At 40.0% G+C, this 27,189-nt stretch overlaps 1 long non-coding RNA gene across 1 annotated transcript in view; it reads left to right on the forward strand.

Annotated features, from left to right (window-relative positions):
- Positions 1-7,593: 7,593 nt before the first annotated feature.
- LOC145524096 (uncharacterized) overlaps positions 7,594-27,189 on the forward strand; it is a 119,129-nt gene continuing 99,533 nt past the window's right edge. The window contains exon 1 of the long non-coding RNA XR_014067173.1: positions 7,594-9,098. This is a non-coding gene — a long non-coding RNA (uncharacterized LOC145524096). The remainder of the gene's footprint in view (positions 9,099-27,189) is intronic.

Genomic DNA, 27,189 nt, shown 5'->3' on the forward strand with positions numbered 1-27,189 from the left:
TGGCTTTTAAGATAATGCATTATTTTCACTGAAACACTTTGCCTAACTGAATTTGAGATCCTCCCATTTGGGTAGAGCAGCTTTTATAAAAATTGCCTCAACCAGGCTCATTGCAGCTAAATTTATACCACCTGTTTTAATGTGCTATTGTCATGACCGATAGACTGCATTAAGTAATTAAGAGGCAGGCCACATAGTGTCATTTGCTATAACTGAATCTGCGAATTCAATCAATAACCACCTGACAGTGCCTAGGACTACAGAATTAGGGCAAAACCTGCTGAGGCAAGTCTTGGGTGGACCAAATGGGGGGTGAATTAATTTGCAACACCATTATGCAGTTTTCAGTCTCATTTTAATTAGTCATAAAACATAGTATAACCCACGTTGTTAACAAAACCATCCAAGACAGATTCTGCTTTGCCTTAGAAAAGATTCAAAACAGAGCTCAAGATAAAATCAAATAGCCAGTTGAGCCGAAGAAGAAAAGACATTAATCTTATCTGCTTTTCTAAGGCATGGTTTATCTCCTGAAGAAGGGCTGAACCTTGTGATTGCTGCAAGCTTTCTTATTTTCTGCAGACTAAAAAAGAAAAGAAATAAAAAATAGCCATTATTTAATAAGTGTAAACACAATTTATTTTATGTGAGTTTTTATAGGTCTTCTAGTGAAAGGGCCAGGCAGCTGTTGTTTGCTGAATTGTCATTTGTTGGGTTAAAAGTTCGTCCTACTCATCCAGAGTATGGTCACTGCTCAGGAATCAGATGAACACACCAGAGCTACATGTTATATGGATCATAGAATTTGTTTTGGATCAGTTTCCTTCCAGATGCTAAAATCTGGTGTATTTGTTAAGAACTGGCTTAAGCCTTGCTTCACTTGAGTTCAGCTAAAATAGATGAATTGAATGGGCCCCATCACAACACACATGTCTCCTCCAAACTGAAGTGATATAGGGTCTTGATGGCAGTTGGTGACCACTGGGTGGATTTGTATTCACTCTAGGCAGTCAGCAAGCAACCATGTTTCCACCCTATGAGGAAACTTGAGGTGAATATTTCCCAGATGGCTTTTTCAGACAGAGATCTGTTAAAAAAGAAGAAACACTTTGACAAAGTCCAAAGGGCAGCTCATATTCAAGAATTTTTGATGGACAAATTCAGGGGCCTTTTCAAACTCTACAGGGTGCTTTTGGAACGTGTTTGGAATGTAAACACATACTTGAATTGCCCAGCTGCCACCTGGCTTGGAGTGTGACCTCTCATAGAATTCTCGTATTTTAAAGCAAAAAGGAGTCTTGGCGGTCATTGGAGTCAGAGTCTTCCTTTATAGAAAGGGAGAAAATGGGAACTAAGGTAAATTAAGTCATTAGCTCACGTGAACTTGTTTTCCATCCAAGCCTCCACATTCTGTCCTATTCCAGATGGCATCCTGGGACCTGGGGCATAGGTGCACCTCAGCAGAAAAGCTCTTACTCATGACATTCTCTCTCTCTCTTCCTTGTATATTCAGTTCTGTCCTTTTCACTTCCCCTTCTTTTTCTTGTTTTCCCCTACATTACTCCTGTTCTCCACTCCTTATTTTGCCATTTCTCTTTTTAAAACATCTCTGAATTCTAGCCCTAAGTTACAGTTACAGTACCAATAAGCATAACCTTCTGAAATAAAATAGAAAAAGACCTACTGAATAACTGCTCATGTGATTTCTGATTTCTCACAAGTTTCAACTGAGTACTATCTATAGCATTTGTCTGAAAAAAGGTACTGTCTTTGACATTTGGGACTTGCTTATTATATATTTAATTTAACTTTTCATGTATGTATACAGAAGCAAAGGCTTCAGATTATTTTGAATTCTTCCCAGGACCTACTACAGAGCAGACTATCTGATTATTCAAAGAGGTTGGTTTTCTATCTGGATCTTTTAGGTCAGTGCCTTTGATTTACGAAATGTGTCTAATCAATCAAATGGTTGCTTACAACTAGTTTTTTTCAGGGGGGACTTCCAAAATGCAGATTTATCTGTGTACCTTGAATAGGACTGGAATTTGAATGTCCCATTTCATAGTGGGATAATCCTGGTATTTAATTTAGGCATTATAGAGTTTGAGGGATTTAACTTCCTTTCATAAATGAGAAGTTGTTTCAAAACTTTCATTAATTCTTAATTCTTTGTTTCCACTACACACACAGCCCTATACCTCTATAGCTGGAGGAAAAACGTGCAAAAGAAATGAGTTCATTTTAATCATAAAAGTTTATTAACCTAGTCTTTAGTACTATACATTCAGAATTTCTGCAATAGCCACAACAAAGTGAGCATTAGAAATACTATGTTAGAACTATAAAAACATGTCATAACTCTGATCATTAACCATAACAGAGTCTATAAGGAAATACAGTAACCAAGACAAAGAACATTCCTTGTGAAAGAGCAACAGAAAATTTTACAGAAGACACAAACAGGGAAATGTGGCACAAGAAATCCAGAGTTGACTCACAGAAGGTACGGTGGCCTGGAAAAGACAGGATGCTAGAGTGAAGCTGAGGCCCCGTGGAAGGAGGAACGGAGCACAAGGCGCAAGGCGCGATGGCTCACGGAGAAGTAGCAACTGAATGACAAGACCAAGGAGCGAGTGGGTGGTGCCAAACAATCATCTCTGTAACTAATGTGGGTCACAGGGACATGAAGGTCAATGGGTGGCAAATTGGATAACACAATTTTTACCATAGAACTACAAGAGTACCAGAAATGAACTATTAAAAGTGTGTGTGTGTTCACACACTTCATCTTTGGCAAGATAGATTAAGGAGATACTTTATTTTGTTCTTAGCGTGCTTGTTCCACTCTTACAAGCAGAAGAGTATGAAGGCCCTCATACTCCAAAGCAAGTAACCAGGCATGGTACTCTCTTTCCCTGGCAGAGATTTTTGTGACTTGTTTGAAAATCAAAATTGCCTTGGAAAAGTTAGCTTTTTATGACTCATTACATGCTCTAATGGGCTTCCCAGTGACTCAAAAGTAGAGTCCACCTGCAATGCAGGAGTCGCAGGAGAAACAGGTTTGATCCCTGGGTGGGGAAGATCCCCTGGAGGAGAACATTGCAATGCACTCCAGTATTCCTGCCTGGAGAATCCCATGGACAGCAGAGCCTCGCAGGCCACTGTGCATAGGGTCATACAAAGTCAGACTCGACTGAAGCAACTTAGTACGTTCACACATGCTCTAATACTATGTTAATTACCTATATAAATTGGAGTAGGAAATGGCAATCCACCCCAGTGTTCTTGCCGGGAAATTTTCATGGAGAGAGGAGCCTGGCAGGCTCCATGGGGTCACAAAGAGTTGGACACGACTGAGCATGCACATACAATTATATAAATTAACTTTATTTCCTAAATAATTACATTTAAAAGTATGTTTAAGGTTTATATTTCTGTTAATTTACTTTTTTCCAGTTTTACTGAGGCATAATTGACCTACGTGTGTGTGTATGTCTGTATGTTAGTCACTCAGTCATGTACAGCTCTTTGCAACCCTCTGGAGCATAGCCCTCCAGGCTCATCTGTCCATGGAATTCACCAGGCAAGAATACTAGAGTGGGTTGCCATTTCCTTTTCCAGAGAATCTTTCCTAGCCAGGGACTGAACCCAGGTCTCCTGCATTGCAGGCAAATTCTTTATAGTCTGAGCCACCAGGGAAGCGCTTAATTGATCTATATTACTGTATAATTGCTATATGCTAAATGCTGTAAAAATCACTGCAGATGGTGATTGCGGCCATGAAATTAAAAGATGCTTACTCCTTGGAAGGAAAGTTATGACCAACCTAGATAGCATATTAAAAAGTAGAGACATTACTTTGTCAATAAAGGTCCGTCTAGTCAAGGCTGTGGTTTTTCCAGTAGTCATGTACGGATGTGAGAGTTGGACTGTGAAGAAAGCTGAGCGCCGCAGAATTGATGCTTTTGAACTGTGGTGTTGGAGAAGACTCTTGAGAGTCCCTTGGACTGCAAGGAGATCCAACCAGTCCATCCTAAAAGAGATCAGTCCTCGGTGTTCATTGGAAGGACTGATGTTGAAGCTGAAACTCCAATACTTTGGCCACCTCATGAGAAGAGTTGACTTATTGGAAAAGACTCTGATGCTGGGAAGGATTGGGGGCAGGAGGAGAAGGGGACGACAGAGGATGAGATGGCTGGATGGCATCATCGACTCGATGGACATGAGTTTGGGTAAACTCTGGGAGTTGGTGATGGACAGGGAGGCCTCGCATGCTGCGATTCATGGGGTTGCAAAAAGTCGGACACGACTGAGTGACTGAATTGAACTGAAATGCTGTAAGTTGTACAACATAATGATTTGACTTACATATATTGTGAAATGATTACCAAAATAAGTTTAACATCCATCATCTCATATAAATATTAAAAAATGTGTTTTTTTACCCTTATGATGAGAACTTTTAAGATTTACTTCAACTTTTATATAGAATACAACTATATATATATATATATTATTGTAGTCATGTTGTACATTATATCTCCAGTACTTATCTATCTTATAACTAGAAATTTGTACCTTTGACCACCATCAGCCAATTTCCCCTGTGTCAATACCTGCCTCTGGTAACCACAGATCTGATCTTTTTTAATATGTATTTTGTTTTTCTATTTTTCTTTTTGGATGGACGGTAGGCAAAGAAAGGAGTTACCACTGTCATTGGACGTGGTCTTAAATACCTTAAAGAGGGGTTGCTACAACACAGTGTGGGAAGATGGAAGTATGTATATATTGTTGTGGTTCCTTGGATCATCTGCTGGTATTTTCTTGAGAGCTGAAGAGTCTAACTGGCAATTGCAGTAAACCCACTGGCAATACTGAAGCATATGAGAATTCCAAACCTTTAAGAAGCAAGTCATCTAGAGTGAAGTTCTAGCTAATGGTGAGACAAGTATAGAACTGGTGACAGAAGAAGAAGAAAATAACTATTGCCTATACCTTTTAAACTAGTTGCAGGAGCAAAGACAGTAAATTAAAAGTAAGGTTATGAACAAAGTATTTAAAAATCTGTAGATAAAATAGCCACGTGTGTATCGCATATGTGTATGTTCTTGTATATGCATAGATTTTCTAGAGATATATGTGCCATCTACAATAATGTTTATCTTTCAAGGGGAAGTAAAATGGAGACTGAGGGGAGATGATTACTTTTCACTCTAATCCCTTTCATCTTGCGAGGAATTTTCAGGGCTGGCCACCTGATGGGCAGAGCACTTATTGGTGGGCCTGATCCGTCAATTTGTGTGGAAAGACGTGGCCTGAGATCGGTGCCTCTTGAGTGTTGTACCCTGCGTGCCTCTCTTGCCTCACACTATCCTGGCCTTGCACACAATCAAGGGATCTGCAGGTCCTATCACTTTACTGTGCAACTCAGAACCAAGCAGCCTGATGGAGATGGATTGTCCTCTTAAAAGCATAGCTGAGGTGCAGCTTGTGGGTAAGGGGGCACCCAGAGAGGATGGTGCCACCTTCCTGGATATCATCTACATCTTCCAGGGTGTCATCTACAACCTTAATCAACTAGTATTCCATGGAGCTGTGTCCACAGTAGGGAGAATTCTGGAGCTTGGGAACCAAAGGGTTAAAGTAGGAGTGGCTCTGATTACAACAACTCTGAAAGATCCACTTTGAAGGAATTTGTGTTTTCCACCCATATAGTTGTAGATTCCACAGATTTAGAGGCTCTCGTTCGCAGTAACAATAGCACCAACTCCTGCTGCCATGTAAGATCCTCCTGCCATGAGGCCAACAGGGAAAGAAAGGAGCCACTCTCCCAGCAGTGGTGATGGATCCCATCTTCAGGAGAAGGCAGGACAGCTGTTAACCCAGTGAAGGAGGAATGAACATGTTTGGCCCTCAGTTGATCCACTGGGATGCCTGTGGCACCGCCATGTCTGGTGTCAATGGCTTATAGAAAAGCAGCCATCACCTGGAGATGGCACAGTAACCAGGAGCTCCAGCCTTTCAGGAGTGATGGTATAGCTCACATCCAGCCAGGCAAACTGCCTGGACCAGCAGAAGTGTTGGCTGAGGGAAGAGAGAGTCTAGAATGGGTGGTGGAGGAGAGAGATGGTAAGTATCAGTTTTAGTTCTGAGATCAGACTCAGCAACAGGGACTGTAGTTCATCTTACCTGCCCTTCTCTCATAATTTTCCCTCCAGAAAATCAGGCCAACCAGACCCCTGGCAGACTTTTTCCCTGATGGGGAGAAATTACCTAGAAAGCAAGTAGTTGTGAGTCCCTGGAGCGATGATGGAGCAGATACTGTGGTTCCATCCAGGTCCCTGCTGTAGGACCAGTCACTCCATTCTCAGCCAAGAGTCTCCATCCTCACAGGCAGCTGTCCTCGGTTGCAGGGCACCACCATGCACAAGGCAGCCCAGCCCAGCAACTGTCTGATGTGGGGGTTTAAAGGCCCAGCACCGTTGCTTCACTTGGAGGGATTCCAAGTGAGGGATCCCCCACAGGATCAACTGGGGCCTCAGCAGGAACTATTAATACACTGTAGGTCACTTTCTCCATCTGCTCAATCCTGCCCCTTCACGTCTTTACTAGTGCACCTCCTGAGAGAACGTCCTCAAACCCCTTTAGTCCAGAATTCTCTGGTCACAGAATCTGTTTCCAGAGACCCAGAGAGTGTTCTGGGGTCTGAAGGCAGGCTGCTGCAGGAAGGGGAGGCAGAGGGGAAGAAGTAACAGTGGCAACTCTTTCCATCAAGTAAACAAGTACGGTGGTAGCCCCAAGAAGCAGGTGGAGTTGAGAGTTTTTCTTCTGTTGTGACTAGCTGTTTAAGATGGGAAAGACAAATGTGCTTCATTCTTGACAGAACAGAAAGGGAGAGGAGGAACATATAGTAAAGATGAGGAAAATCAACAATGAATTTGTGGAAGTGAAAAGAAGGACAGAAATTAAAGGATTATGTAGTAAGTAAAGAGTTAACCTTATTTTAATGTATGATATGACTTATGAATCTGACAATTTTGCAAATGCTTAGTCACTCATTTCAATGCTGCTGTTAGACTAGTTCATTCTTTCCCCACTTGTAAATGTTGCAACTTTTATCACAAATTAAATCCTCCTATATTCATGAGCATGTTTTAGACTCTTGTTTGATAATTGTATCTATTTCTCATCCAATATTGATAAAATTACTGTATTTTGATAACTGGTAGGACAAAACATTCCTCCTCATTACCCTCCATTATTTAAATTTCAAAACTTATTTCATGTACGTCATGTGCTTTATTTTGCTTTTCAGAATTATATAGGCTGATAAATCTCTTTGTTGTTACCCAGAATTTTGCCATTACATTTTCAGTTTCTGTTTGTTGAGATGGGAAGGGCCTTAGATTTTATTGTATTCCTCTTTTAGATTTTAATAGACTTTTGTAGTTTATTCCTTTATTGATCCTCTCATGGAATTTTTATGAGTTTTTGCATTTATTCATTTTCTTTAGTTTTTTTCCAGGTAGAAATCTTTTCTTTTTAATAATTTATATCTAATTTATCTTGTGTTTTTCTTATTAATAGAACTTGCTATGTGATCATCTGAGTGGAGATTTGAGTGCAGGAAGATTTGGGGGTCATTCTCTTGAAGGATGAGTGAAGAGAAGGAAATACAATTAAGCAGATAGGACTTCCCTGGTGATCCAGTGATTAAAAATTCACCTGTCAATGCAGGAACATGCGTTTTAGCCGTGGTCTGGGAAGATCCTACTTGCCACAGGGCAAGTAAGCCTGATCACCACAACTACTGAGCCTGTGCTCTAGAGGCCACCAGTTGCAGCTACTGAGCCTGCGTGCCTAGAGCCTGAGCTCTGCAACAAGAGAAGCCAAGGCAATGAGAAGCCTGAGCATGCCAACTAGAGAGCAACCCCCACCGGCCACAACGAGAAAATGCCTGTGCATAGCAAGGAATACCCAGAGCAGCCAAAAATAAATAAATAAGATTGGGAAGATAGAGAAGGTAGGTTTTATGCAATCACAATAAAGACCTTAGCAACCTACAGAGACCTCTAAAGTTTACAAGATCATTCAGTTTTGGCAGGGACCCCAGATGTCCAGTCACTGGTTACTGGCTATTCCTAAAGTGGAGCAGAGCCTGAGGACAGTAACTCACATCAAATGATGCAGTTCCTGAAGAAAGCTGAGGGCTGCTGACTGGGCGTCACTCCCAGCAACCCCCTAGCAGGGAGGAAGTAAGTGTGTCTGTCCTGAGGGGTATCTGGGTAGCACGTAGTAACATTCACTACACAAGTTCAGTGAAAAATGAGGGAATTTGTGTGTGTGTGTGTTGACCCACACTTTGTATTATTATTATTTTAAAAAAATATTTATTTATTTGGCTAAGCGGGGTCTTAGCCACCACTGGCCGGATCTTCTATCTTCCTTGCTACATTTCGGATCTTCATTTGCACCTGCGAACTCTAGTTGCCACATGCGAGATCGAATTCCCTGACCAGGGACTGAGTAGGGCATGCCAATTGTATGCCAACCCCCTGCATTGGGAGCCGGGGAGTCTTAGTCACTGGCCCATCGGGGAAGTCCCCGTGTCGTTTCCAATATGATCACTGACTTATCTAATTTGGGGACAAACTACTAATAAAACTTACCTGCCTATTTGCGTTACCTTTCGTGTTGGCAGTTAGCAGGATTTCCCCTCTCCTGCTTCCCACCCGCAGCCCCTCTCCACTCAGGCCGTGCTGCCCCTCTTACCCCCGGAGGCCTGGGAACTCCATGGGCCAGAATCTCACCCAGGAGGTTCGAGTTCAGGTTTCGGGAATTGGAAACACCTGCTCCAGGCTTGAAAACAGCGGCGGCCGCCATTTCCATGTCCTTCAGGCGGCAGGAGCAGAGGCCCGGGTTTCAGCAGAGAAACTGCAGCGGCTCCTGGGCATTTTCCTGTGAATCTTCTGCCTCAGTTTGCAGAGCACAGTTTAGCCCAGAGGTTCGCAAGGTATCAACATCATCTAAGAGCCCGAAACGGTGCAAATTCTCAGAACTACTGCAGACCAACCGGTCCAGAAGCTCTGGAGGTAAGCGTTTTCCTGAGTCCTTTGGTTGATTCTATAAGCCAGAGTTTAGAACCGCTGGAGCCTGTTTTAACACAACAGATTATCATGGTGTATTTTTCAAATTGGGTTGGTTTTCAGAATTACCAGGAAAGACTCTGAAAACTACAGATTCCTGGGTCCCATCACATATCTCCCCGTAAATAACACTCGACAGGAAAAGGCCCAGTGAATCTGTAGTCTCACGAGGATCCCAGGTAGTTCTGATTGTCAAGTGTAGAAACTGTGGTCTCCCCAGTTTCGTGATTAAACAAGCATTCCCTTTTCTTCAGAGTTGCAAAGGTAAGGAAAAGCCATTATAGTTTAATGAAAAAGCTGTGACTTGTTTGCAAAAGTGTGTCACTCAACATAATAACCCTTTTAAAAACTTGCAGTCTGCAGTTTTGTATTTCTCAGCACTAACCTGAGATGACTTCATCACAGTCACTTAATATTGCATATACCTGGGCTCAATTCAGACTTACTGAACTTGATGTCAGGGCGTGAGTCCTGTCCAACAAACACATCAGCACATGAAAGTTTCAGAGCCACCAGACAAGTTTTTCCTGGTTTATTCTAGACCACATGAAAAAGTGTCAATTAAATGTGCTATTTATACCACAGGCAAATATGAGAAAAGGATACCTACAAAGAGGGGCTGCTATTAGCTCTGAGTTTTAATTTCTTCATGGGTAGATGAGACTGTGGAAATAGATTATCTCTAGTTCCTCTTTCTTGTTCTAAAGTGTTTTGATTCCATTGTGTATTTATCAACCTGCACACATAGTCACTTCCAGGAACCATAAATCATGTTATATGGTTTTCCTTGGGCTTCCTGCTTGACAACATTATTTACTGTATTGACTAAAGGCAGGTATTTCAAATTTGTCACTCTTCTTGGTGCAAAACAAAGGGGAAAGAGACAGGAGTGCCATAAATATTTAATTCGTACTTTGATCCATTTCTTACATATTTGTTGTTCCTTTTTTCTCAAAATATTCAAAATGATCATATTCTTGTACAGTCTTACAAGATAACTGAATTAGATTTTACTTCCAAATGGAAATATTAAATACTTAAAACATCAAAAAGTCAATAATATGCCAAGCTTTCTATTTTATCTCAAATTTTAGTCAAATACTCCTTATTATAAAAATACAATCTATACTAATGTTCTTTTAATGGCTAATGGATCTATATGTTTAACCATTCAGACATTTTGTGATTGTTTTTACCTAAATGTGTCTCCTTCTCTTATGCATAAATAATGATAAGCAATCTATACCCTTAAAGAGAAACTAAACCTGTATTGAGAAGTGTTAATAGCATGTCTTGCATTGGTGTTTAGTAAATGTTTCTTAAATAGTTATTAGTTACTCCACAAATTATTTCTGACAAAACAATGATTTTTCAAAATGCCTTTGCATGATATGAACTATAAACAGTAAATCCAACTATGGGCTTACAGATGCTTCATCTTCAGGTCTTTTTGTCTACAGTTTTAATGTATCTTAAAATAATTTCCTGTTGCCATGAAATGCTGGAATTGTTCTGGATAAATTAAGAGTTCTAAAGAGCATGGAAGTGACAACTGTGAGATTGCAGTAGAAACCACAGAGTTTCTTTTGTAATAGAGTTTTGTTGTGTGCAGGGGCCATCTTACTGAATGCAGGTGTATCAGGAAATCTTTGGGTAAAGGTACAGTCAAGCAAGCATCCAAAATTGATTAAAAGTTCTCATGTTCCGTGGTTTTATCTGGAATAAATTAATAAAAAGTGTTTGTTGGCTTTTCCTGCCAGTTTTTAAGATTCTCCCCAAAGCTAATTTAACAGCCACTTACTTCTAGAATATTCCAGGCTGGTAAAGTGTTCTGAGTTAATGACAAGAAAAGTCCAGAGCTATGGGTGACAGTCCAATAAAGCCAAGTCTGTTTGCCTCCAGTGCTCAGTTCACAATCTGTTTGTTGAGCCAGATTTTTTTCTCCTAATTGGGAAAAAGCCAGGCAGTTCCTTCATTTCAAAACAACATCATTTCATTTTGATGGTTTTATTTTTATATTCATAGTTTTGGTGATGTTTGATACTGGTACATTTTTAGAAATAAAAGTCTGTGGTGGTATGTTTTGGGTTTTGAGTATATTTCATTTTGTTATTGTTGAAAATAATACTGGGGTATAGTTTGTACAAAATATGCCAAGCATTTTAAAACATGTGATTTTTTAAAAATTATTCAGTATGAAAATTCCTTGCTATCCATAAGATTCACCAGTCGACATAAGAAAGGTTAATGTGCTAAGCAGAAAAAGTATTACTAAGAATTTTGACATTGTGGAAGTCATTTTTATTAAATACTGAAAGTTATTTTATATGAAGAGCCATTAAATTCCTGACCTAAGTTATATTTGATTATACAGTTAAAGTAAAGTAGGGTTTAACTTTTAGTAAGAGCTTTGAAACGATTTGTGTACATTCGAGAAACACATCAGACTTGACTAAAATCAAAATTTCTTCGGTAATATTTTTCCAGAGAAAAACAATCTTTTTTTAAAATAACAAAGGTTCCTAAAGAATTGAAAAAACAATAGTATCACAAAAATAATAATGAATCAACATGATCAGAGTTTGACTGAGTTATGAGATAGCTGACCAACCCCAGATGCTGGGTTTGTCCTAAGTTGCAGACCCATTTTAGACAGAAACTGGTCAGTCATGATTATGGTGGGTAAGCTTTCTCTAAATCATGAACAATAGTGAACCATCATATTATTATATATTCTCTCATTCTAAATTTTTTTAAAAAAACATAAAAGTCAGTATAGATTGTATTTTGAGGAAATACTTCAAGGCTCTATTTACTTCTCATATCTGTGATAAAATCCTACCATAGTTTCTTCGTTTTTGTTTCCATTTCGATGTTTTTACATTACACAAGGTGTGAAACTAAAAAGATTCTATGTATCTAAAGTAATAAAAGAATAAGAAAAGTCAGTTCCTCCAGTAAAAATATAAATCATTTTTAAAGTTCTCATTTCCAAATTGATTACTTTAGACTAGTGGTTCTCGAAGTCTGGTTTTTGGACCAGCAGCAGCACCTTAGTACCTGTTATACATGTAAGTTTTCAGGTCCCACTCAGGCCTACTGAATCAGCAGCTCTGAGAGTTGGGCCCATCAGAACCTTGACAAACTCTCCTTGGATTTCTGAAGCCCACCAAAATTTGAGATCATTTACCTTTGACTGTGAAGCCTAAATTAACAAGCTGAAATAGATAGGCCTGAAGTTTTGGGTAGACTCATTGGTTCTTGTTGGATCTCAGCCCTCCCTGCTGATCCCTCAGGGAGATATTTCCAAATCTCAACTCAGATAAGTTAAATCAGTATCTCTGTCTTAGCATCAGCATTTTACAAGTTCTCTGGTGGTTCTGATGAGCTTCAGGATGGAGAGATGCTGTTGTAGGTCAGCCACTTACTGCAGATTCAGACAGACTAACCTATGGTGGCTCCTGTTGCCTTTCCTGTTGACCCTGCTTTTCTGTGTTACCCAACTGGCTGAAATACACAGGGCCAAAGACGGTGTGGTTTAGCTGCCAGAATAGCTTAGATATGACTTACTCTGATTTTGGAAAAGTTTACATTCAATTTAAAAATCAATCCACTATCCCTTGGATTATTAAATAAACTCTACTACTGATATTTTTTCCTCTTCAGCTTATCCCTTTCTGATTCATTTCCACATTGTGTAGTCAGTGTTATCCTTTTTAAAATAAAATTTTAGTGAAGTATAGTTGATTTAGTCTGTTAATTTCTGCTGTATACAAAGTGATTCATTTATATATATATATATGTTCCTTTTCATATTCTTTTCCATTATGATTCATCACAGAGTATTGATTATAGTTCTCTGTGCTGTACAATGAAGGGAACTATAACACAGGGAACTATAATCAATATTCTGCGAAGAATCAATAGGCCTTGTATTCTATTCTCTGTATAATGGTTTGCATCTGCTAACCCCAAACTCCCAGTCCTTCCTTCCCCTGCCTCCTTTCCCTTATGGCAACTGCAAGACTGTTGTCTGTCTGTGAGTCTGCTTCTGTTTCATAGATATGTTAATTTGTGTATTTAGATTCTATCTATAAGAAATATCATATGATATTTGTCTTTCTCTTTCTTACTGACTTTCCTTAATATGATAATCTCTAGGTCCATCCATGCTGCAAGTGGTGTTATTTCATTAGCTCCCATTCCCATGGCTGGGTAATATGCCATTGAGTGTGTGTGTGTGTTGGTGTGTATACACATATGTATACACCATGTATTCTTTATCCATTCCTCTGTTGATGAAGATTTACACTGTTTCTAACTCTTGTCAATTGTAAGAAGTATGGCTAGTAATATAGGGATGCATGTATCTTTTTGAATTACAGTTTTGTCTGGGCATATGCCCAGGAGTGGGATTGCTGGATCCTGTGGCAACTCTATTTTTATCTTAAAAAAAAAAATTAAAATGCCCTATTTTAAACTCATAACCACTTAACTTCAATAACATTCCTAAACTTTACACTCTCACTCCCCTCCCCCTTCGCAATTTAGGTTATTGATGTCACAGTTTACATAATTTTCATATCCAACCAATGACAGATTATTGTAGTTATGGTTATTTTTGCTGTATTTGTTTTTTAACTTTAAAAAAACTTGTAACTTATTTATACACCACCAGTACCATATTTAAGAATTTAAATTTGACTATATATTTAGTATTGCTAATACGTTTTCTGCTGTCTTCTATGTTTTATGATGTTAATAAGCCTTCTTTTACTTCCATTCAGAGAATCTTTAGCATTTCTTGTAATGGTCTCTTTCAGCTTTTGTTTGTTAAGTAAAGTCATTGTCTTTCTTTGTTTCTGAAGAACAACTTTGCTGAGAATGGAATTCTTGGTTGGCAGGGTTTTGCCTGTGTGTTTTTATCAACATTTTAAATAGGTCATCCCCTTTTTTCCTGACTTGAAAAGTTCCTGTTGAGAAATCTGCTGAATGTCTTTTGTTGGTTCCCTTGTATGTTCTCTCTAATCTCTTGTTGCTTTGAAAATCCTTTCTTTGTTTGTACTTTTGATAATTTAATTATAATGTTTCTCAGCACAGCCCTGTCTAGGTTCAAACTCTTTGGGAGTCTTACGGGACATTTTTATTTGGATGTCCATTTCTCTTTCCAGGTTTGGCAAGTTTTCAGTCATTAATACTTTAAATAATACTTTTCCCCCTCACCTCCTTCTGAAATTCCCACAGTACAACCAGTTAGTTTTGTTCTGTTTTGTTTTTTTCCTCTTCCTTAAGTCCTGTAGGCTTTCTTCATTCTTTTCTCATCCTTTTTTCCTTTTGCTTTTCTGACTCTGTAACATCAAATGTCTTGTCCTTGAGATTACTAATTCTTTTTTCTGCGTGACTGGGTCTGCTTTTGAAGCTCTTTATTGAATTCTTCAATTTAGTCATTGTTAATTTTCAGCTTTAGGATTTCTGATTTTTTTTAAAATGGTTTCTGTTTGCTGAACTTCATGTTCATACATAGTTGTTCTAATTTTGCTTAGTTGCTGTGTATTCTTTTAGTTCACTAGACTTCTTTAAAAGGATTATTCTGTGCTATTCATCTAATAGTTTGTAGATCTCCATGCCTTTAGGGTCAGTTATTGGAGCTTTATTAGTTTCCTTTGATAACGTCACGTTTACCTGATTTATTATAAGTTTTTTATATTTACTTTGGCTGAGAGGAGTCTTTGTCACTTTCTCTAGTTGGTGAGAGTCGGGGCTGCTCCACCTTGCAGTGTACTTGCTTCTCATTGTGGTGGTTTCTCTCGTTGTGGAGCATGGGCTCTAGGTGTGTGGACTGCGTAGTTGTGACAGTTGAGACACACGGGCTTAGTTGCTCCACAGCATGTGGGATCTTTCCAGACCAAGGAACAAACTGGTGTCCCAAGCATTTCAAGGCAGATTCTCAACCATGGGACCACCAGGGAAGCCCTTATTATAATTCTTGATTCCTTACTTTGGTATCTGTTCATTTGGGTCATCTGTCTTCTTTTGCAGATTTTATGATTTGGTTTTCTGGACATGTCTGATGGTAATTCCCTTGGACAGATGGAGCTTACTATTGAGGTTTACTTTTGAGCAAGGCTGTTGCCCAAGCCCTAAGCTCATGGGTTGAGGTGGGGAATGCTGCTTGTTGAGAATAGTTGGATAGGTCTGCTGACTTGGTTTCCAGTCCAGGTAATGCTATAGAATGGGCACCATGATTGCTTGCTTCTCTAGATAATCAGATTCTTTTCTAGGTTATCTAGGCTTACTAGATGATCAGACTTGGTACTGTCCTAAGCCATAGGTAGGCCTATAAATAATAGGTTCTGCCCAGGGCATGGTGGGGGTTACTCAACATAATGGACCCTAGAGTGTGTCTATGTGGCTCACTGTCTGGGGCACTCAAGTCAAGCAAGATTATGAACTGAGTTCCCTGGCCATACAGGTCAAGGATTTTGTCCTGCAAACAGGGAAAGTGATGGGCTGTACTCTGTTCAGGTGCCTCTGTAAGCAGGGCTATTGGATGTGCTATGCAGTTTCCCATGTGCTCCTCATCAGAGTTGAAAACTGCATTTAGTGATAGCTGGTGCTGTGCATTAGATTCCCTGACTGGTCAGAATGGAGAAACCAGCTTCAAGCTCAACAAGACTCCTTGTGGTCTTAACTCAAGCCACCCACTCCCCAAGTTCCTTGACTGATGGGTGCACTGACTTTGCTTCAAGAACAATCAGCTCTGCTTACAGACTATGCCACTCAAGCGTTGCTGGGGTAGGTAGCATCCATGTGTCCCCAGTCATGCTTTCTGGTCAGGAGGGGCTGGGATCTATACTCAGCAGTCGGTTGGACTAAGATTCAGCCTGCCCTGCCTGGGAAGGGGCAGGTCAGGATTGGCAAAGTTCTTTATCTGAGGACCTGAATCAGGCAGACCCTCACCCTGCTGAGTTCCCTGGTCAGACTGTACCATTGTCTTGACTCCACAGATGAATAAAGCTGCTGGTTGGGACTATACCATGGGCCCCGGAGGTAGGAACTTGATCTGCCACCATCCAAGTGCTACTTATTGCAAGCCTGTCATGGCTTCTCCGTAACAACCAAATTTCTAGTGGTCAAGCGCTGGCAATTCCCCCACAATTTTTAAGGGGCAAGACTGGTGTGAAAGATCCTAGGAAGCAACTCATAATTCTGGAGGACCTGATGTCCACCCTAGGCTCTCTTTTCCAACTGGAGGAACCATAGCTTGAGGGTAGCTCTCTTAGCGATGTGTTGTTCCAGCCTGGAGGAGGGACAATGTGGTCAGTGTGTAGCCATCCCTCTTACTCTTCTGATGTGGTCTGTGTGTATGTGGTTACCTCAGCCTCATGCTCTAGGATTCTTTCAGTGGTGTCTTGTAAATGAATAGTTGTTAGTTCTTTTTATGAGGGGAAATATAGTCAGGAAGGATTTATGTCATACTCATGGTGATGTATGGCATATTTTATCATATTTTTCATAATTCATATTCTAATTTTTCTCATAAATATATTGTATATAATTTATTATATATTAAATTGTGTATTATATATAATACTTATATTGTGTAAATTGTGTGTGTTATATAGCAAATATATGATATGGATATATTTATATTATTTGAGTTATATAAAGGATCTGTCAAATAGATTAATTTTAGCATATTACTATAGCTAATAATATTCACATCCTTGCTTCCATCAATTGTCTGGATAAGAAAACCACCCTCCATGATTGCTGAGTCTGAGACCTTTCATTTCTTATCTCTTTGATATTATATCCTTTAAGTTTGAAATGAGAAAATTAGACCCTTTGCTTCTTGGGTTCTAAGAAACTATTGATGCTCTTGTCAGTCTGTAGCAGTAGATGCTATTTTGAGGCACACTGTTAAATAACCCCAGTGCTCAGAGTGTGACAACTCATTAGTATATGGATACCATGTCCTGAAATAGGGAAAACCAGAAGTCCCAAGATAACATTGTTCCTCAAATATGAGATGAGCAGAACGCTCTCAAAATTAGTTTTGAAAACTTTTGGCTAATAAGATACCCTTCTTTCTAAGAATCCAAAACCTCTCCACACATAGATAGGAGAACCTGATATTCTGTTTCAGGACACACCACACCACTGGGAGACAGGAAGGGCAGACTCTTCCTCAGCTTCTCTCCTGCCACCACCCAGACCCTTACCATAAGAATGGCAGTAGAATCTGTTCCACTTTTGTGGCTCTATAAGATGAGTCATACTCAACTATGTTACCGAAAGAATATAGTTTACTGTGATCTCATATTGTGCTTTCAACATCTTCAGCATACCAATTGTTTCTCGAAATACATATAGAAAATTTGGTCACTAGGTGGGGAATATCAGCTTTTCACTCTTATTTCTTAAAGGATATTATACCTCATTGAACATAACTTCTTTGTCAAATTTCCTGTTTATGTGGACTCATGACGGGTAATAAGTTGCTAAAGTGTGTGGTAGGCCCAAGAAGATGATAAACTTTGCTTTACTTTCAATTTGGATAGAAACTGCAAGTGGAAATTGATATTTGTATGATTAGGTGATGATGCCTTTGGTACCCACAATGTAATGCAGTCAGTAAACTACAGTTAACCTTTGAACAATGTAGCACTTAGGGGTACCAATTCCCTGCACAATAAAAAGTCTATGACTTTACAGTCAGCCCTCCACATCTGCAATTCCACATCAGTGTATTCAACGAACCAACCTTGGATCATGTAGTACTGTTGTATGCATTTTTAAAAATTTGTTTAAAAATGAACATGCCTAGTTCAAACCTGTGCTCAAGGGTCAGCTGCACTTAGTTTTTCTATTCTACAAGAAAAAAACAAGAGCACCAGAGAGCAGTTCAGGTGATGGTCCTCGCCAGTGTTGGAGCTAAAGCAAATTCAAAACCATGGAGGAATTGATAGCTCATGTGTATGTATGGCCTGTGTGAGCCTGTCAGTAGTGATGCCCTTATAGGAGCACGTCTTCTTAGTCATGCTCTATGGAACGCTAATCCTCCCCCTGTGAGCAGCTCCAGCAGGCAATACTGTACATTGTATTCCTGTCTTCTTCGGTATTCACACTGCACTAATATTTACTAACAGCTGAAGGGTTCTGCAGTAAAGCAAGCTGATTAATTCTGTGTGCTCCAACAGCTTTGCTCCGAGTTTCCGAGTTACTCTCACAGTTTGTTACTCGTTTTTACTTTTATTTTTTCCTTTGAGTACATAGCATTAACATTCTTGGGGAACAATATTCCAGGGTCATGTTTTGGAGGACACTGCTCTTGACCATTTAAAAATGAGTCATGTCCAAAGCAAAATAGGGCTTGCCAAAGTAGAAAGCTTCTATATTGCTTTACAGTGATTTTACCTTGGCTTTTAATCCTCTAAGAAGACAAAAATCTTTGTTATATTAAACATTTTTAACTTCATTGTGTGATGGAATAAAGAAGAAAATGGAGATGTCCTAGTGCAATCGAATGAGGAATAAAAATTGAGAAATCTAAATCTTGGCTGTGTACCAAAGAAAGTTTAACTTTTGCCTGGGAATTAAGACTTGGTCAGCTGTCATGCTGGACATGCTTAGTCCACTGAACCCCCCAGTTCATAGAAGCAGAAAGCATGGTTAGGCTCACCCAGATGTTAATCCCAGTTGGCGGTAAGAGATATCCAGGAATTCTGGGCCTTCCTCCCAATTCTCCAAGTCCCTGGGCCAGATGCAAGACCACAGGGGATTAGTGACTCAAGAAGATGAGGAAGAAGTTGGCAGTATCATATGTAAGTCAGGACAAGAAAGGGTTCCGGCTGGGTGTGCCTGACAACAAAATGTGCAGTGTGCTATGTGTGAGGGACTTTGTGTGAGCAGAGAGCCAAAGGGTACCCCAGGGACTCTGAGAAGCCAGACTGAGTCAATTACATATACAAAAAGAGGACAGCTGGGTAACAGGGAGTTTTCAATTGTAGACTGGAGTTGCTTGGTAATAATAAATACAAATTTATAACAGACATGACAGCAGTATTTATCACACTTCCAGCATTTGGAAATGCCTGCTAAAATGCATAAAAATTGCAGCTTTAACCAGAAATAACCATTATTTGCATGTGGTGCAGTTACTAAAGTTGTAGCATCATGTAAAACTTCCCATTTTATTGTCATCTTCTTGGCATGCAGTTAGAAAACTTCCTCATTCTAATTCTCCAGAATTATCGAGGCACTGAAGCTAAGTGATCGCTTTTACATACCACCTTACCCCAGTCATTGCAGGGTCTAACCTCTGATTGAGCATGGGTGGAAGAGAAAGGAGAAGGGTTTAGTAACAGCAGCCTCAGTTGGGTGAACATGAGAGACACACATACAGGAGCAGGTACCTCTACATTAGGGCTGAGTTGGACTTTATAAGCTTTGTAAAACTCATCAGGACACTCTGCTTGCAGAGAAGATAACATGCTCACTGAGTATTAGAGGGACAATTACGCATTTTATACATGTCACACATACTGCAGTATTCTTGCCTGGAGAATCCTCATGGACAGACAAGCCTGGCGGGCTACAGTCCATGGGGTCGCAAAGAGTCAGCCATGACTGAGTCACAAAATACACACATACATGTCACAACATTCTTACTGCCTTTTTTCAGTTTTTTGATTAATGTACATTCTGAGTTTAAGTTGCTGACCTCTTTTTCTCATCTAGAAGTCTTGAAAGAGTTACATGCAGCTTTTTTATACTTCTAACACTTCATTCACTCTTGGGCAGTCTGGTTTTCACCACCACCCTTCAACCCCTGCTACCCTCCAAGGTTCAGCTTAAGCATGGATACTGCTAATCACTGATGCTTCCTTCCCTTACTAAAGCAGAGTCTTATCCTGGCTTCCATGGTGGTTCTCCTTCTATAGTTCCTGGCATCCCTGTTAGTGTCTTTGGAAAGGCTTCCTCTCCTAGCCAATCCTTTAAAATTACTGTTTTCTTGGGATTTAATTTAAGCTTTTCTATTTACTTTATGCACTCTGTTCAATGAATTCATTCACTTCCTGGCTTTAATTAGAGCTCTGACTCCATCTCTTGAGTTCCACTTATATATTCCTTATGCAGCTGTAAAAATCTCAGCACATCTATGGCTAAGCACGTCACTTCACCCCACCAACTTCTGTGTTGCCTGTGTCGGAGATTGGCATATCATTTTACTCAACCATTTAAGGTAAGTCTTCGTATAGCCCACAGATTAATCCACAGATCCTATCAATTCCATCCCCTTAGTATGTCTTCACTACCTTCCACATTCATTACAGACTTGAACTAGCTTTGTTCAGATCACTAATACCTTTCACTGAGTTTGTTATAACATCCTTCAATTTATTCTCTACACAGTAGCTAGAATGATCTTCCTAAAATACTGTCTGGTCAAGTCACTTTCTTACCTAAAACCTTCAGTGTTTCTAATTTGCCCTCAGAATGTCCAGTACTCCTTAGCCTGCTTCACAGATTCTTTACTGTTCATCTCTCAGCCCTAGTCTTGCCAGGCCGTAACTTGCACTTGAAAAAAGCAGAGACATTAATTTACCAACAAAGGTCCGTCTAGTCAAAGCTATGGGTTTTTCCAGTAGCCATGTATGGATGTGAGAGTTAGACTATAAAGAAAGCTGAGTGCCAAAGAACTGATGCTTTTGAACTGTGGTGTTGGAGAAGACTCTTGAGAGTCCCTTGGACTGCAAGGAGATCCAGTCAGTCCATCCTAAAGGAAATCAGTCCTGAATATTTATTGGAAGGACTGATGCTGAAGCTGAAACTCCAATACTTTGGCCACTTGATGCGAAGAACTGACTCATTGGAAAAGACCCTGATGCTGGGGAAGATTGAAGGCGAGAGGAGAAGAGGATGACAGAGGATGAGATGGTTGGATGGCATCACCAATGTGATGGACATGAGTTTGAGTGAGCTTCAGTAGTTGGTGATGGACAGGGAAGCCTGGCATGCTGCAGTCCATGGGTTCGCAAAGAGTTGGACATGACTGAGCAACTGAACTGAATTGAACTTGGATTTGAAACTGTAGGCACATGAAACTTGTTTTTGCTTCTCCCTTCTCTCTCAATGTTTTCATAATATTAATCCTGCTTAGAATTCTCTGTTTTGATTTCATTAACAATTTGTTTTCTGATCCTTCCTGGGTTTTTTTTTTCCATTTCTCTCAGTCTGATTGACCTACTGTCTTAACCTGATTATAACAATGAACATTGTATTACAGTTTCCTATTTACCTATTTGTAGCCCCACTAAATTCAAAGCTACTTAATGTGATCTTTACAGTGGGATAAATGATGGACTCATTCACTACTATGGAGAATAAAAGGAAGGGATGGGATGGAAAAGGGTAATTAGTTTAACACATTTCTATTTGCTTTCTCTAATCTCTTCATTTTGCATCTAGTGTATTTTTTCTGATTTTGCATTTATATTAACTTCTCATTTTATATAGAACTAAAAACTGCAATTTTTGTTGAAAAAATTATGAAGTTGAGCCTCAAAGCCTACAAAAATAAGTAATAATTGTTTGGAATTCGATTTAAGAATTTCAAGGAGAAAGGCAACAAGAAATTTTCTGTTTCACATGATGGCCTGAATTAAATTTGATTTAGCATTTTTCCATAGGTCACAAGAAAAATTTTAAAACTATCTAGGCCTCATAACAACAGGGAAAAATCTGTAAATATCCTTTAGAAACAAATTTAAAAGAGGAAAGTCAGTCAGTGAGTGTATTGATTCTTAGATCTCAAAGGATACCACTTCTGTTTTTCTTAATTAGAAAATTAAATAGAGAGTTCTTAATTTTTATAATTGTGGTATTAGTAAAATGTGTAAGTCATTCCTCTTATTTTTCAGCTCAATGTAACTCATATTATTAAATCTTAAATGCCATAGCCTTGAAAAATATTTTTGAACAAAGCATTGGTCACTTATTTACATGAGTTATTTCCTGCTGGGTTGCATTAGATCTTAATATGGTCAAATAAGCCATTTATGTCCTCAGATATTAAATTTCTTTTGTGTTTACATCTTATCGCACTAATTAAATAATTACTTCCTTGAAGGCTTCCTTATAATTCTCTCATTTTTCTCACAGCAAATAAGAACATAGCAGATGTTCAATAAATATGCTTTAATTGAGTACATTTGGATCTTTTTCTGTTTAATGTTTGCAATGTTAATCACCATCTGTGGCTGCATGTAATCATTTGTATATAATTATATCAAACACAAGCATGCTACCTCTGATGATGCTCTCCTCCAGGACTGTGCCTCTTTAAAATTCACCCAGATTCATAGATCACCTTGGGTAAGACACCCTTGTATGTGCGCACGCGCGCGCACGCACGCACGCACGCGCACACACACACACACTTCTTGGGCGGGGGATGAAGTTGGTGGGAATACTGATGTTGTTTTCTTTAGGAGTAATATATTGCTCCTTCCCCATCTGGTGGTGTCCTTAATTCCTCTCTTCCTACAAGTTTGTTTCTCAAGGTTACCTTACATGCAGGAGTTTAAATGTTTATCCTTTCAACAAACTTTTTGAAAATCTAAATTTTATATTGCCTGCCCTCAGAGACGCTCATAGGGGACACAGACAGTTACACTCATTTGTGATAAATGGCGTATTTAAGTGAAATAAAAGATTCTGGAAAGCACGTAGGAGAAATAGCTACCTTAAACCTGGGTGGGAAAAACGGGCAAGAAAACGACTGAAAATCCTTTTCTGCAGGAATAACCGGCAGAAGCCTGTAAGATGAACAAGAGTCACCGGTGTTCTGGTTTTCTATTACCGAATATCAAATTATACCTAGTTTAGTGGCATCAAACAGCAATAATGAGTTGTTACTATCATGGTTCTGGTGTGAGCCAACCTGAGGCATTAGAATAGGATTTCTGTGGTGGACTGAATCTTTGTGTCCCCTCAAAATTCAAATGTTGGAGCCTTACCTGACAATGTGGTAAGGTGTGGAGATGGGGCCTGGGGAGGTAATTAGGGCCAGGCAAGGCCATGAGGGCAGAGCTCTCGTGAGGTGAGTGCCCTTACACCGAAGAGACACCAGAGAGCCTGCCCTCTCTCCCCACCACGTGAGGACACAGCAGGAAGGTAGCTGTCTACTGACAAGAAATGGTCCTCTCACCAAAACCCAGTGATGCCGATAGCCCACTCTCTGACGTCCATCCTCCAGATTGCAAGCAAATAAATTTCTTCCTTTGAGCCACCTAGTCTGTGGTATTCAGTTTCAGAGGCCTGAGCTGATTGATCCAGGTCTGTTTTGTTGTCACAGTCAGATGGTGTTTGAGGCCTGGGTCGTCCCCAAAGCCTCCTCTCTCCTGTGCTGGAGGGGGCTGAGGAGAGTCACACAGCTCAAGACTGGAAGCACTGGGGCTTCATAGATGTTTCTGTATCCCTCTTTTCTCATTCTGATCTCTCCAGTATTGTGGTTTCAGAGGAGCCAGCCTTAGTGTTACTACATGGTGGCCTAGTGCTGCAAAGGGATGTGCTGGAATAGACAAAGCTAGGAAGAAGCTGCACCAACTTGTAGGACTTGATCCTCCGCAGCCACGCGGCATTGTTTCTGCCACATTCTACTAGTTAGAAGTGAGCCCCTGAAGCCCAAACCACTCACTGGGAAGAGGATTTGACTCAGCTTCTTGATAGCAAAGAATTTGTGGGTATGTTAAAGTCGCCATGGCCAGTGAAGAAGTATTTGTGTATGCTGTGTAGATTTGTATGTATGTGTGCTGATTAGAAGAGGAGGCTTGTTTGGTGAGAAGCAGCATAATGCAAGGGTGATCTTGGAGCACTTGTAGAGTTTTATCAAACTTATTTTCAGAGTTCTTCATGCCACCATATCCAATAGAATACATTTTAGTCTTTATCTTCTTTGGTAATCCTGACTGTTTCCCACTCTCCAGGAAGAGTTCATCCTTTGCCTCTCGTTAGGTCCCCTTCCCTGGCTTTTTTGTTTGCCTCTTCTCCTTTGATGGCTCTTTCTCCACTAACAAGCCATATCCAGTCACTCACTGATCCTGACATTTCTGTCTCCTATGTGTTCCTCAAATCTACTCCTCTCCATCCTAACTACCAACTCTCTTAGTCCACACCAGTATGGTAGTTTCTTTTGTTCAACATGTATTTCCTGAGCAAAAATGAAGGAACTAAGAGTGGCATGCAAAATGAAATATGTGATTAGGGAAGACCTCTTGGAAAGGTGATTTTAAAGTGACAAGGTTTAATGGATGAGGGGTTGAGTCATTGAGTCTAGAACTGAGTGATGTAGGGAGAGAAAGAACAGAAGGTAAGGTCGAGAGTTAAGGGGGTTGGTAAGTAATCACCTGGGATCTGGAAGGATAGGTCATGAATTTCAGTTTATGCTCTATATGAGGGTTTTAAACAGAGGCAGGACATGAATCAATCAATTTTAACAGGGACACTCTGACTCCTTGGTTGAAAATACACTGGGTGGGGAGTGGAGAAAATGGCAGGGAGGGAAATGTCCTTCAGTTGAGAAAGGCAATGATTGCTTTGACCACTTACCTAAAATACTGCAGTAGCAAAGGAATTTTTGTTGGTTTATTTCCATTTAATGATAGGAAGTATTTTAGCATGCTTATATGCTCAGGTGGAAGAATTAGACTTAGATAGGAAAAGAGAATATTTCCTGCACTAATATGGAAATGAAGAAATATATATGCAATACCTGAAAATGATCATTTTGCTGGGTAAAAAGTTTAGTGATACAGTAGACTGTTCGCTCTGAGTAAGGGGTGAAATGACAGGCTGTTTAAGCAAGACATGGTAAGATGAGAGTGGCTCTCAATTTCCATCTAACACCTTTAAGGGGTTTAAGTAGAGTATGTCAAGGATGGCAACTTATCAAAAATTATTCTACATTTCCTTAGACTCTGCTACAGGTACTAATATGCTAACATATTTTCCTAACTTGATATTACCATAATAATAAATAAGGTTATCAATAGAATATGTATTTACCACCATTCCTCCATTGTGTTGCTCAGTCTGTGTAAATAATTCTGCCACACATTCTGGAGTTCCTTAAGAGAAAAGCATATATTATCACCTGTATTTTGGATGATCTGTTCTTGCCACTCTCAGCTTAGGGGGCTTCAGTTAAAAGCACTGTGTGTTTTCTCTATATGAAATATCCTAATTTTTCTGATGCACCTCGGCCAACTGGAAGTCACAGGGGCCTTCATTTACAAAAGCCAGTGGACTTTGCTCTGGAGGCTGCCTGCTTGTGTCTTTGAAATGTGCCCCTTGGGCAATTCAAGGTCATTTTTACATCATTTCATTTCAGTCACTCAGTCGTATCCGACTCTTTGCAACCACATGGACTGCAGCACTCCAGGTCTCCCTGTCCATCACCAACTCCTGGAGTTTACTCAAACTCATGTCCATTGGGTCGGTGATGCCATCCAATCATCTCAGTCTCTGTGGTCCCCTTCTCCTCCCTCAATCTTTCCCTCCTGCCCTCAATCTTTCCCAGCATCAGGGTCTTTTCCAATAAGTCAGCTCTTCATATCAGGTGACCTGAGTATTGGGGTTTCAGCTTCAACATCAGTCCTTCCAATGAACACCCAGGACTGATCTCCTTTAGGATAGACTGGTTGGATCTCCTTGCAGTCCAAGGGACTCTCAAGAGTCTTCTCCAACACCACAGTTCAAAAGTATTGTTCTTCGGCACTCAGCTTTCTTTATACTCCAACTCTCATATCCATACATGACTACTGGAAAAACAATAGCCTTGACTAGACGGACCTTTATTGACAAAGTAATGTCTCTGCTTTTAAATATGCTGTCTAGGTTGGTTATAACTTTTCTTCCAAGGAGTAAGCACCTTTTATTTTATGGCTGCAGTCAGCATCTGCAGTGATTTTGCAGCCCAAGAAAATAAAGTCTGCCACTGTTTCCACTGTTTCCCCATCTATTTCCCATGAAGTGATGGGACCGGATGCCGTGATCTTAGTTTTCTGAATGTTGAGCTTTAAGCCAACTTTTTCACTCTCTTCTTTCACTTTCATCAAGAGGCTCTTCAGTTCTTCACTTTCTGCCATAAGGATGGTGTCATCTGCATATCTGAGGTTATTGATATTTCTCCTGGCAATCTTGATTCCAGCTTGTGCTTCCTCCAGCCCAGCATTTCTCATGATGTACTCTGCGTATAAGTTAAATAAGCAGGGTGACAATATACAGCCTTGATGTACTCCTTTCCCGATTTGGAACCAGCCTGTTGTTCCATGTCCAGTTCTAACTGTTGCTTCCTGACCTGCATACAGGTTTCTCAAGAGGCAGGTCAGGTGGTCTGGTATTCCCATCTCTTTCAGAATTTTGCGCAGTTTATTGTGATCCACACAAGCAAAGGCTTTGGCATAGTCAATAACGCAGAAATAGATGTTTTTCTGAAATTCTCTTGCTTTTTTGATGATCCAGCGGATATTGGCAATTTGATCTCTGGTTCCTCTGCCTTTTCTAAAACCAGCTTGAACATCTGGAAGTTGACGGTTCACATATTGCTGAAGCCTGGCTTGGAGAATTTTGAGCATTACGTTGCTACCATGTGAGATAAGTGCAATTGTGCTGTAGTTTGAGCATTCTTTGGCATTGCCTTTCTTTGGGATTGGAATGAAAACTGACCTTTTCCAGTCCTGTGGCCACAGCTGAGTGTTCCAAATTTGCTGACATATTGAGTGCAGCACTTTCACGGCATCATCTTTCAGGATTTGAAATAATTCAACTGGAATTCCATCACCTCCACTATCTTGGCTTCACTTGACTTCACATTCCAGGATGTCTGGCTCTAGGTGAGTGATCACACCATTGTGATTATATGGGTCATGAAGATCTCTTTTGTACAGTTCTTCTGTGTATTCTTGCCACCTCTTCTTAATATCTTCTGCTTCTGTTAAGTCCATACCATTTCTGTCCTTTATTTAGCCAT

Source organism: Giraffa tippelskirchi, chromosome 10 (assembly GCF_054371585.1).
Source record: "Giraffa tippelskirchi isolate mGirTip1 chromosome 10, T2T-mGirTip1v1.2.pri, whole genome shotgun sequence".
In the NCBI taxonomy this organism is placed as follows: Eukaryota; Metazoa; Chordata; class Mammalia; order Artiodactyla; family Giraffidae; genus Giraffa; species Giraffa tippelskirchi.